The sequence below is a fragment of the Pinus tabuliformis genome, chromosome 2_2 (genome assembly GCF_031772625.1).
Source record: "Pinus tabuliformis cultivar Carrire ecotype Pingquan chromosome 2_2, CPIR1, whole genome shotgun sequence".
NCBI lineage: Eukaryota > Viridiplantae > Streptophyta > Pinopsida > Pinales > Pinaceae > Pinus > Pinus tabuliformis.
Genome location: NC_142300.1, coordinates 424,305,485 through 424,318,886, shown reverse-complemented (window position 1 = coordinate 424,318,886; position 13,402 = coordinate 424,305,485).

The window sequence follows — 13,402 nt, the reverse complement described above, 5'->3', positions numbered from 1 at the left end:
ATGATCAAATATAGTCATAGACTTACTTGAGAGATCGATTCTTTATTCCTTGAATTATTTTGTCTTCCTTCTTTCTTGAAGATGGTTTCAAGACTCTTGTTTGTGTAGATTTCTCTAATTTAGGGTTTTGAAGATCTTGACTTTGGTAGCCCTTGAATCTGCTATGATCCTTCTTTGATTCTTGATGTATTCTTGATTCGATGGATTGGAGTACTTCGACTTATTTTGATTATTTTATTAAGCTTGATTCTCATGTTCCAACTTGCTTGAATGCCCCTTCTTGACTTCAACATCTAAGCTCTGATACGATGTTGAGAAATCTAGGACATTCAAAGTTTAAAATATTTCTATGCTTGATAATTGCTTGTGATATAGTTTTATTTCTTTAGCTTATAGTCTTCTCTTAATTATGTTATTATTGTTTTCTTTTCATCCAGGAAATTACCAACATGCACAATAAAAAACAAGTGACACAATATATAGGCTTCTCAACCAGGGTCAAAACCTCTCACCTCTTGAGAGGAAAACCCGATCAAAATTATTCTTCTAGATATTCAATTGATGAGTAGCAAGACCCTTGACTCTAGTATGATCCAAAGAACCTTGCCACTATCCTTGATGCTTTTTCTCTTCCCTTCGACTTCCTTTATTGATCTCGAACTACTCTTCTCATTTTCTTCTAGAGAAACCTGGCCTCTATTCTTCACACTACTTTTTATAGACTTCCTCTGGAGAACCTTGGTCTCTAGATCTTCACTAGTCTCTTCTAGAGAAAATTGGTCTCTATACTTCTATCTCAGTCACCTAAAAGAATCCTTCCTTTGCTGCTCCAGAAGAAACCTCTCCTCCTCTTGCCCAGAAGAAACCTTTTCCTCACTGCCTAATGCTAGAAAGCCGACATCCTTTAAAAATCCCATCTGGACCTATGAGTTATGGGTCCCCATATATAAGGGAAGCCTTTGCATTGGTGGATTTTAACAAAACCCAAACAATCACCAAACAATGGAATAACACAAAACTCACCAATGAACACTAGACCCACTCCGAACGCATACAGCCGGAACCCAGATAAAATAAATCCCAGTTCAATTCTTATCGGATCTGCCTTTCCAACAAATATTATCAGATTAATTCTCTATTGTTGATCTTACCCTTTCAATCCGACAGTTGATCAAACACATTTGATCCAACGGTCAGCAGTGACATTAGACGGGGATCATGCGCGATGTTTAACCGCCCTTACGGAGCCGATAAGGAATATAAATCCTTGATTTATAAATTCTCGGGTTTGGTTTTGAAATTAAAGATCGATCACTTTATGACCCGATATCCATTGGATATAAGAGGCCATCAAATCTATGGTTTGCGGGACTTCAACTAGCACACAGTTCAAAAATGGCTTAACTCCCACAGTTGACTGTGACCTAAGAGTTGAATACGAGATTAACAGCTAGGAGTGAGTGTGGGGCTTTAGCCATGATCAAGAAATTCGTACACTCTTACCCCCGCAATTGCTGATCACCATCGGATCTGCCAGCCAACTGACGGTCCTAATTTATTTTGGGGTTTCTTCACAAATTTAACAAGTTCCACCAAGACTTAGTGCTTCCACCAAGTTAGTCAGTCTCTAAACTATATACTCCGATTTCTTAAAACATATCCAGGCTCTTAACTGTTCACTGTAATTACAGAGGATTCAACCTATGATCTATGAAACCAATCACATAACAAAAGATCATGCAAAACAAGCTTTGTACACAAACTCCTTTTGTTCATAACAATCTCTACACAATGTACAAAACATCTCATGCTCTGACTTGTTCTCTCTACACTATCTAACCTCTATGTAACACACTCTCCCTACTCTATCGCACTCAATACTGAATTACACAAAGAAATACACAATCCACATTGTATTCATATTGATAACTATTTACAGAAGAAATAGTCACACTCAACTGTTTTCAGTTCTCCCCTCACTCATCCAAAAGATTACAATTTATAGAAAATGTGGATGCATGAATCCATTTGGTTCAGATCCAGAAATCTCTCATTCTTCCCTAAAGAATCTTTTCACTTCACACTTTTCTCAAACAAATGCTAATTTAAGCTTTCACATCCCTCATATCCTATTCAAACCAGATAATCTAACTGCTTGGCCTGATCTCCACGTAGGGAGGATCAATTAGCCACTTATACCCTTTTCTGCTCAGATTTTGACAACAAATAAAACACTCTCATACATTTAAATTAATTAATCTCTTGTCTTCCAACCCTTTGTTAGCCACAACATGTGATCATACCATCACATTGCTGACTAGGTCTAAATGCTCATGCATCAGACTCCCAAAGTTGAAAGTTTTCATGACCTCCTGGTCATGTGTTTCTTCTGCTAATCATCCAGTATCCCAAACTTTACTTTGTAACTAGTCATCACTTTCATCATGTTGTTGATTCAATTCTTCTGCCACTGTCACTTTTGTTTTTCCAGGATTCCAAATCTTATGTTGTTGTTGTCCACCTTCATTGCCGATAAAAAAATATTTTCTTAATTTCTCTTCCTTGTTGTCCCTCTTCTTAATTGACTTCATCTTCCACACTTTCTCAACTTCCTCTTTACAATTTTTTCTTAGCTGAACTCCACTGACATCTGTCTGTTGTACATTCTCCCTTACCATAGAAATTATGAAATTTCTGTCCAATTCTTCTTCACCTCTATCATTTACAAACTGTTGCTTGTACTCTACAACTTCCCTTTCATTATCATTAAAGATAATCTTTCCCTTTATCTTATCAGGTTCATCTAATAACTTTTCCAGTATTTTGAATCTTCCCTCATCTCCAATAAGCATATCATTTGCATATGACTCCTCTTTCCTATATAAAACCGAATTTCTGCCATAATTATTAGATTTTAAGTTACTATGGATTTTTGTCTCTACAGATAACTCTACCATCAATTCCTTACACTAATCCTCTACAAAATTTATAAAACTGTCAATAAATTTCATTTGAGCACTTTCCTGTTCATTACAAAATATTCCCTGTTTTGACACAAAAATGTCATTCAACAATTCAAGAATTAAAATCTCCTGAAATATATCATTGTGAAGTATCCTTTCACCTCTTGTATAGATAATTAATGTTGTTTCATCTTCACCTACAACAAAAACAAAATTTTGGTTTTCTAAAGCTTCTTCATGGTTTACAGATTCATAAAAATAATCCACTTTAAAATCATAGAATTCCTGAACTTTTGTATTTGTCAACATCATCATACATTCCTTCACATTTTCCAGACTGTCTGGATTTTCTACTGAAGATACTTCATTCTGGTTATCATCACAAATTTCCATTTGTTTATCTTCCGCTTCCTTAATCATGAAAATTTCCCTGTCAATACCATCATTCTCAAAAGTGTTAAATACATGCTCAAAATATCCTTCTATTTCAACTATTTCCTCAAAAAGTTTCACTTCTTCATCAAGATGCATGAGAACATTGTCCAATTGTTGTTCATCGGCTTTCAAACCTGAAAATATACACATCATGTTAGTTTCAAAAATACAAAGCTCTTCATCTGAGCTCTCATTGACCAGATCTTCATTCTCTAAACTATTCAGATAGTTCACTAAGTTATTGAGAAATTATTCCTCAACATCTCTCATTTCCTTTTCATCAAAGAAAACTTCTGGGGTTGCAGCTTCTTGACATTGCTTGACAATCTCATCATAAGTCTACATAACATCCCCCTATCCTTCACAATTTTCTCTAGCACTCAGTTTATCCAAATAAGACAACAATGTCTCCTTCTCTTCTATGATAAGACTTTGATCTTTCAAAGATTTCCTTGACTTAACTTCTTTAGCTGAGTTCTCTATGTCAGCTTCGCTTCTCTTCTCTTCATAACCCTGCAATGCATTAGATTCTCTCCCTCTGTCCATTTTCAATTGGTTTTCTATCCATGTTAATAGTCCTTCTAACATGATCCAATAAGTTTTCACTAAGAGAAGACACAACCATTTACTCATACCTTTTAATTTTCTCCACCAATTGAAGTCTTAAAAGTCTTCCTGCACCTCCTTTTCTGTTTTTCTTGTCTCTGCCTCTTTCACAGAGTCAATTTCATTTGGCTGCATACCTACAACTTTACATTCACACAAATAATTAATCCCAAAATTATGAGATTCTCTTGCCTGTGAAGATGCTACCAGCACCTTTCTCTCATGCTGATCTGTGTAGATCATCTCTTTGTCACTATCATCACTGTCATCAGTGTCTACTTCCCCAATGAGATATCCTTTCTTTGGTTCACAAATGTATTCCACTCCTTCATCCTCAACTTTTCGAAGTATTAATTTCTCAGCAAACAATTCTCTGACAAGCCACTTAACTCTCTTCCCCACATAAAATCTTTGTTTCCATTTTTCTCTGATTCCTTTCTGTACTAGCTTCTTCAAATGGTTGAGTTCTGTCTTCATCTCAGCCAAATCTATGTCCATTTCTTCTTTACTCATTCTTTTGAGTCCAACTGCTTTGGCATTCTTTTTCCTCTATCTGTGACTTTCCTCTATACCCCTGTTATGACTGTCAATAGTCAATTCCATTTCTTCCTCTAGAGAAATTCCCTTGTTCACTGGTGAGATGCAACTAGCCCTTTCTTTCCCTTTCTTTCATCTGTAACAAGTCTCCTTCATGCCTCACCAAACTTTTTTGAGTTTAGTCTTTTGGCATCTATTGTTTCTTTCCTTGAACCTTTCACTAACTAGTAATTCTACCCAACACTCATCTTGCTAGAATTGTTATCTTTAAGACAACTCTACCCACAATCACAATTGTGGAGCTCCCTCAACAACTTCTACCCAATCGCAGTTGGAAGTTGTTCTCAACTTCTCTTGAACACTTCTTGTTCTAGGTTGCTGCATCTTCAATTGCTCACTTCCTTCTTTCATTCAGTAATTTCATTTACTGTTAGGTATTGTCACCTTTACTCATTTGAGAGCTCTTCTTGCTTCATCTTCTTTAACATAGCTCATATGCTATGACGTTGATACAATTCATTCTTCCTTCCAACAATTTCACTGCTTCCATTGACCTATACAATCTTATCTCAAGATACATCTGAAAGCACCTTTCAAACCTGCCAATTTCCCTTCAAAGATTTCTTAAAACTAATTCCCATTCCATCAGTTAAATCTTTGCCAAATGATTCATCTGTTCATTATTTCATTTAAACTTCTCCACTCAAAAGACTCCATAAAATCAACAACTATTCTTCATCTTACGATTAAGATTCAATTTCTTATGATTAAGATTCAATTTGGAATTCACCTATATTTACAAATTCATGACACACTACGAATTCCTTCTGATAATCTATTGTAAGCAAATCCTGTCTTGCTTCGCTAATTTCAAAATTAATTCCTTGTAGTGGTTCTTCTTTCATATCTATCAAACCCAATCTTTGTTCTTTCAACCATCAATATCATTGTCTTCAACAATACTTTAAGCAATCCTTAATCATTAAAATTATTCAAATCATTTAAATGATTTTGGTCTGTTGTCACTGTAAATTTTCGTTGTGACAACAAGGGGAACTAACCCGATTGCAGACCCCAATTAGATCCGCTTTCATTTGGAGTGGCTAATTTCGATGGGTTCTAAAGGATCTCATAAACTGTTATAGGTTTTGAAAGATTGCTTCCCAGAGGAAGACTTCAATTAAATCAACAAAATAAATAGCTAACCTATGTGCATCATGCCCTATCTATACTAATTGTACTTGCTTGTGTTAATCCTAACTATTCTAACCTATCCTATAGGAGCATAATTAAAAGAGATTAAACATCATATGTGGATTCCAAGTTCAAATGAATCAATTACTGGGTTCACCGATGAACAAGGTTGTGTTTAAGCTTAATTGCAATCTAATTACTCATAAAGGAATAGACATTCCATTTCATACAATTCAAACTTGCAACTGATGTTTAATATTGTCTCGAATAGGAGACCGCTCATGAATTGACCATGCTAACGAATTACATTCAAATAAAAAAGAATAATCATAAACTATATGTCATTACTGTGTACAAAAACAAAAACTATATCTCCTCATGCCAGCAATAATGCTCTCATTCCAAACATATAAACTGAAACTATGAAAGGCCTCTTCTTGACTGAAACAATCCTCTTTTTTTAGCATAATAAAATCGAACCCTGTTCTGCCAAAAAAAGTCCTCCTTTGATATCGAGAGGAAATACTTATACAAACAAGAGAACTAACCGCAGGTCTTCCACGACCTTTTCACTTTCCCTGTTCCTTTCAATATTAAAATTAAAATACACAAAATAAAATGGTTAATGAAACTGTTGACAGGTTGAAGCCATTGTTGTTGGAGCATTTTATTTCCTGAAGAAAAATGAATGGATGTCGATAGAAGGAGGGATGACTACATGCCATCTCTTCACACACGTATTGAATGAATGCCATTCCCTTTGATTTCCTAAAGGAAAATGAAGACAATGCGTTGACCATCCAACATCTGGCTTGATTTAAGATGTATCTGGAGGTAATAATAACTTGATGGATTTGCACTATCAGGAGTACCTCTACTTAGCATAGAGCGTGCCTCCATTATACAATGTGGTGGTTCCATATCCTTTTCTTGTTGAGTATGTCTTTGCAACGCCTGCATCGAAGATGCAAAGGTATGATCTAGAATCCCCAAGGAAAAACAAGAACCTTTGTACCAAGATCTATTTTCTTTTCTGTTTGCTAAGAATTTTAGGATCTCCTGCCCCATTCTATCCCAAAAGCCATGACACATGGCAGCAAAAATCCAACTGGAAAAGCTATCATGTAGACGAGAGGTAGTGTCCATGAACTGATCGTTTAAGGGTTGCATTCTTTCTCGAATTTCATTATCACCTCCCGCTCCCTTTGTGTCTTGAAGAATTCGTTTGAGTTTAGTTATGCGTTGTCCATGTGTACTATCTAAGAGTTTCTCTACAATAGCTTGCAAGAAAGACTTATATTTAGTTCTCAACATGACAGTTATCCCATTCATTTTCTCTCCAAATACCATCTTCCTATCTCCACTTGCAGGTGTAAGCAGGCAAGATGCCCAAGACCTGAGTTGTGTCTCAACTTTAGGACGCAACACATCAAGGATCCTCTTGATAATGTTCCTAAAAAAAGAACAATCCCAACGGACTGGGAACATTGTAAAGACATACAACATTGCCTTTGGTTAACTTTTACATGTACTGAAGGCCAAATTTCTTTGGCATCGCACCATCTCTCAAAGAAATCAAGACCTTAGAATACTGTTTCTCCAATGCTCCCATCACTACCTGTCTATGACTGTGATTCCATTTTCCAAATCAATCGAGCATTCGGGCCAGCGATTAACAATGACTTCGTACTCATTCAAAGTTTCTTTGCTGTTTTCACACATCTCTTCATCAAATTGCGAGGTAGAGTGTTGTGTGGTTGTTTTCGCCTGTTGAACCTTATCAAACTCACACAAATCAATCAAATTAAGGTGTTTTTCTAGGATCCAAAGGGTAATGTACATATGAAACAAATATTTTGAGTCCACACCTCCTTTTATTGGACAGGTATTCCAGGATGTAAGATCTTTTTGCAAGTCAGCAGTTGCAATTAAAAGCTCTGTTATAAGAGTGGAAGGGCTAGAGGGAAGATAAACAAGAAGAAATTGTCATAGTCTGTTGCGTAGCTCCAGAATGTATACACCTTCTCTATTGCCTGTCATAAATTCCTCTATTTCGGCCATGTGTCTCTTGCATATTTTCCTCGTAACCATTCCTGAGGCCCCTTACATCAGCTTGTCAAACTCGCTTTTCCTCTTCTGGTCCTCACTTGCAGAAATGATTAACATTAGCTATAATCATGGAAGATATGAAAACAATGCCCAAAACGAACCATACCTTAATCAAACTTTCATAGGAAGACAGACTCAATAACTGGGGAACTTTGTGAATCTATGAGGCTCTAAATCTCAAGTGGGTGCGATAATCCTTATTTAGACATGACACTATGATGCCTCCAAACTTGCTAAGCGATGTTTAAGGGGAAACTGATGATTAAAAGTGAAACAGATAGCCATGGGATGAAATGGTTAAAGTATTTCGGCATGATGGCGATGCATCTCTTTTGAATTTTGTTTTCATTTATTCACATTCAATACTGTAAACTGAGAGCCCCCAAGGAATTTCCCCGAAATCTGGAGTTCAGGAATCAAGGGAAGTGATCACATGACGATATTGTACTCCTACTATCTTAGGCAAGGTTTTAATGCCGGACAAGATTCAACCTTCAGGAACCTTTAGGTTGATCCAATGGATTATAGAATTAAGCACTTCATGACATTCTTTAGGCATGCAAAGTCACATTTCCATTTTAATCTCAAAACACATTGGAACCATAATTATTAAACCATTCATCTTTGAAGACATAATTCCATCCAACAACTCCAATTATAATTTAGAGAAATGAAAGATCAAACTTCTTAGGGGACCCATTCAAATTTTCCCCAAAGAAGATTTTAATAGGGTGGTGGTTGTGGCCACAACAAATGGCAAACCATTGGGTGGACCAGTTACCTCTGTTGCCAAATAAACCTTGGATTAGTAGAACATCAGGAAGTTAATATAAGCTTGGAAAGTGAATTGTATAGATGGATAGGCATGGGTTCCACTCAACATTATTTTCTTTTGGTAGGATAAAGACAAATAGCTCTACTTACCACCAGGGTTTCGACAGGCATTTTCCAAAGGTCATATTATGGGATTCACTAACCATCCTTTACCAACTTTTCCACTTTCAAAATCCTTTCGGGTCCATCACTTGTTTGTCAACACTTGTTTAGGTGTGTACTTTAGCTCTTTATCAATGCATCAGGCTTGATATATATATTAATATGGTCGTTTGTGCTTCATGTAATTTTTTTTTTGTGAGTGCTATACTTTCTTATGATCGAATGGAGCACGATCATGGGTTACGCCATATTTTTAAACCACTTAAGTGCTTGCTATGTCAGCTGACACTCTGAGTCTAGCAACAGTCCCTACTCCAACCAGCTTCCCAAACAACCTGTCCTTACAGATTGGCACAAGGACTAGACATTATATATTCTTTTAAATAAGTCCTTCCAGTTTTGGGCACAAGGACAAGATCATAATTAAATTCACCATATGATATATGACAATGAGCTTAGCCCATGAAAGGAGGTTTAATTGTAGATGATAGATATTGGTAATTTTAGTGTGGTGGGTGGAACCAATGGAGAATAATTGAAAACCTTATAAGAAAGTATAGGATCGGTCTGGGTAAGACCTTTCAAAATACAGTGTTCCGCCATGCCATTCCAGCTGTGGTTATACATTTTTCATTTTATAAGGATGTCCCTACATGCTCAGGTATCCAGGTTATCAACAGAGCCTACCTAGTTCCCAATAGTTGCTAATGAGTGGCTTCGATTCAAATTTTACCCCTGATTTTTCCAGTTCTCAGAGGCTCATCAAAGGTTTGTTTGACTTGCAAAATAATAATGAATTTAGGATTTGCAGACTCATCAATAGGCTAGTGAGGGAAGCAAAATTTTGAAGATGACGAGTGAGGGAAATCAAAAGAAAGCTACAAAAGGCAAAAACGAAATTGAAAGACCGAAATGAAATGGCTGAAAGAAACTGAAGTTCAAAAACAAAAGGAAGATAAAACTTTGCATAAGAAAAAAAAGATATAACTAAGCTAACAGCAAATAAAATAAATCCTAACCTACTCAGGAGGTAACCACCATGTGGTGGCTACTAGAAATACCTCTTAAGATGCTGGCCATTAACAGGGAGTTTTTCGGTTTCTCCCTGTAAAGTTTTTAATCTGTACATTCCCTGACCAATTTTTCCCTCAACTTGGAATGGGCCTAGCCATAAGTGTTGGAATTTCATGTGCTTACCTTTTGGCTCACTCAACTTTTCCCATTTCAAGACTAGCTCTTCGACTTGGTAATCTTTATTTCCCGCCTGATGGAAATCCAACCATCTAATCAAAATCATTTGGTGATTCCTGAACTTATTTCTAGCATTATCCTTCAATTCCTCCAACCTCACCAGTTGGTTGATCCTTTTTTGAAGTAAGGCTGAAAGGTTCCCTCTTGAGGCTTGGGAGAGCTGTAAAGAGGGAAGGGCAACATTGGGAGGCAAGATCGCTTCATGTCCATAGGTGAGGAAGTATGGGGAGTTTCCTAATGCTACTTTTAGGGTGACTCTATCGGCCCAGAGAGCATTTGTTAGAGCGTTGTGCCAATTTCTTTGGTTGTCGGTGACAGATTTATGGATTATGCAGATGAGGTTTTTATTTGATGACTCTGCAAATTTGTTTCCCTGGGGGTAATAGTTTGCGGAATAATTTATGCGAATTGATTTATCAATAGAAAATTCAGTCAATTTTAGTGATGAAAAGTATAAAGAATTATCAAATATGAGAGCATCAGGAATACCAAACCTGTTGATAATGAATTTCTCAATAAAAGATATTACCTCATCTTTGTTAACCTTCAGAAGCGGGATGGCTTCGGTCCATCTGGTGAAGTAGTCAGTTGCCGTAAGTATATACTTTTGCTGCTGTGAAGAGTTCGGAGTGATCTTACCTATGACATCCAGGCCCCATTGCTGGAACATGTAGTAAATCATAACGAGCCTGAGAGGAACGGGTGGCTTTCTTTCTCGCCCTGCGACCATTTGACATACCCTGCACTTCCGAGCGTAGGCATGCGAGTCTCTAAACATAGTGGGCCAATAATATTTGGCTCTTAATATTTTGTGAGTAGTGGTCTCTCCACTGTAGTGACCACCTTCTGGGTCGTCATGCATTTCTTTCAAGACATGATCTATGTCATCCTTTTCGAAACACCTTACCCAAACTCCATCATAATTTTTCCTGTATAATGTGTCATTGGCCAAGTGATACTAATTGTATTTTAGTCTGAGCGCTCTTCTTCATGATGCATCCATGTGCTCAGGACATGATCCTCGACTTAGATAAAAGCGTATGTCATAATACCATGAATCAGAGTCCAATGGGACTTCCAATATTACACACTCATACACTAACACCTCGCTGTCCCATTTGGGCTCCTTCTGGAATTCTACTTGTGCATTCCGCGTGCACTGCACTTATGGTTCCTTCGAAGTCCCTTCTCTATTTGCTAAGGCTTTTGCTACAAGCTTACACAATCCCTGCCCCTGAACTATCTTTGTTGGCTTAATCTCCAAGTCGTATTCTTGAAGAGAAGTTATCCAATTCCCTCTCTGTTCTCCCATTTCCCTCTACATGAAGAGGGTTCTTACAGTAGGGTAGGGAATGATTACCTTAGTCCTAGCCTTCAGTAAATAGTGGCTGAAATGTTTCATGGCCTTAAAAACTGCAAAACCTTGTTTCTCCATGTTTGGGTAATTCAGTTCTACTCCCTGAAGATTGGAGCTCATATAAGAAATGGGGACTTCATTGCTGTTATCATTATTCTGGGTGAGGATCACAACATATGAAATATCAGAAGCGAAAGTATACAGGAGGAATTCTTTATCAAAATTAGGGTTGACCAACACAGGAGCCTCTGCGATGGCCTCCTTAATTCGTTGAAATGATCTCTTAGCTTCATCACTCAATCTATACATGATGTCATTCTTCATCGTTAGTTGAATGGGATGAACTATTTCTGTGAAGCCTGAAATAAATTTCCTAAAAAAATTAATCTTCCCGAAAAAAGATTGCATTGCCTTTTTATTTGGAGGAGGTTGTATTCTCATGATGGTCTCTATTCTTTTAGGATCGATAATAGTCCCTTCCTTAGAGAGGATATGACCCAGTAGCTTCCCTTCTGTAACTACGAAAATGCTCTTCTTGGGATTCAACGATATTCCATATCTTCGGCATCTTTTGAAAAATTGTTTCAAGTGATAAATATGATTCCTTTTGCGATACGAATACACAGTAATGTCATCCATGTAAACCACTATTGATATGTTAATTAATCCTCAGAAAGCTATGTCCATAGCTCTCTGAAATGTGGCGCCTGCATTAATAAGACCAAACGGAATCATACGGTACGTGTAGGTGCCCCATTTAGTGTTGAAATTTGTCTTAAGCAGATCTCCATTTGACACCAACACTTGATTATATCCCGAAAACCCATCCAGTAGGGACAAGATTTCAGACCCAGAAACACATTGAAGAATGTGTTCCATGTAAGGGACAGGATAGTTATCCTACTGCGATGCTCTATTCAAGTTCCTGAAATCGACACATAATTTGATGTCTCCATTTTTTTTTCTTACTAGCACAAGATTAGCCACCCAGCAGGTGTGCCTAACTGGAAAAATGATTTTAGCGTCCAACATTTTGTTCAACTCTTTCTTCACCAACTGTTCCAAACTTGGATGCATGTTACAAAGATTTTTTTGGTAAGGCTTAACATCCTTTTCCAAAGGAATCACATGCTGCATGATGCCGGTATCGAAGGTTTTTAAGTCACCATATGTCCATGCAAAGACATCCTTGTACTCTTTAAACAACTTAACAAATGCAACGTTTTCTTGTGGAGAGCATGCTAAGCCCAAATTAACTTTTTTTGGGCCTTTTCTGGTTCCAAGATTGACGAACTCATACTTCATGGATGAGCTATGCGTTTTGCAATTAGTTGGCTTCTTAAATCTATCATGCAGGTCATAAAAGTGCTCCATATTGACAACTGACTTGGAATTATATTGGGCTGATCTTTTTCCTCATCCGCACTCTCATTCATAAGCTTGTCATGTTCTTTTTCATCAATGAATGCATTTTTGAAAGTCTTTTCGCAATGCAAGAACTTAAATATTTTCTCATCACCTTCGAATACCTGCCAATTTGAGATTCTATCATGTACAGATGGTCTAAAAATAAATTCAACATAATATTTATTCTTGTTTAATCTAAGATCAGGCAAAAGTTTTGAAGCCATACCAGCCATTAGATCGACATCTTGGTTTTTCCTTCAAGGTATGTATGTGATATTAAAAGAATCAAAACTGTCAATTAAGTTCCATACCTCATGCTGGTATCTTACCAGGTGTGGAGATTTGCAATGTATCCTTTTCCTTACCTCATCGACAATTATCTGTGAGTCACCAAAAACTTTAAGATTTTTTACCTTCATATCAATGGCTTTCTTCAGGCCCTGTAGTAAGCCTTCGTATTCTGCCATGTTTTTGGTGCACATGAACTCCAACCGACTAGCCATCAAATGTTGGTTCCCTTGTGGGTCTATGAGAATTCTCCTAGCACTTGCACCCTCTAGGAAATTAGAGCTATCAAAGTAGAGTGTCCAAAAGATAGAATCTAATG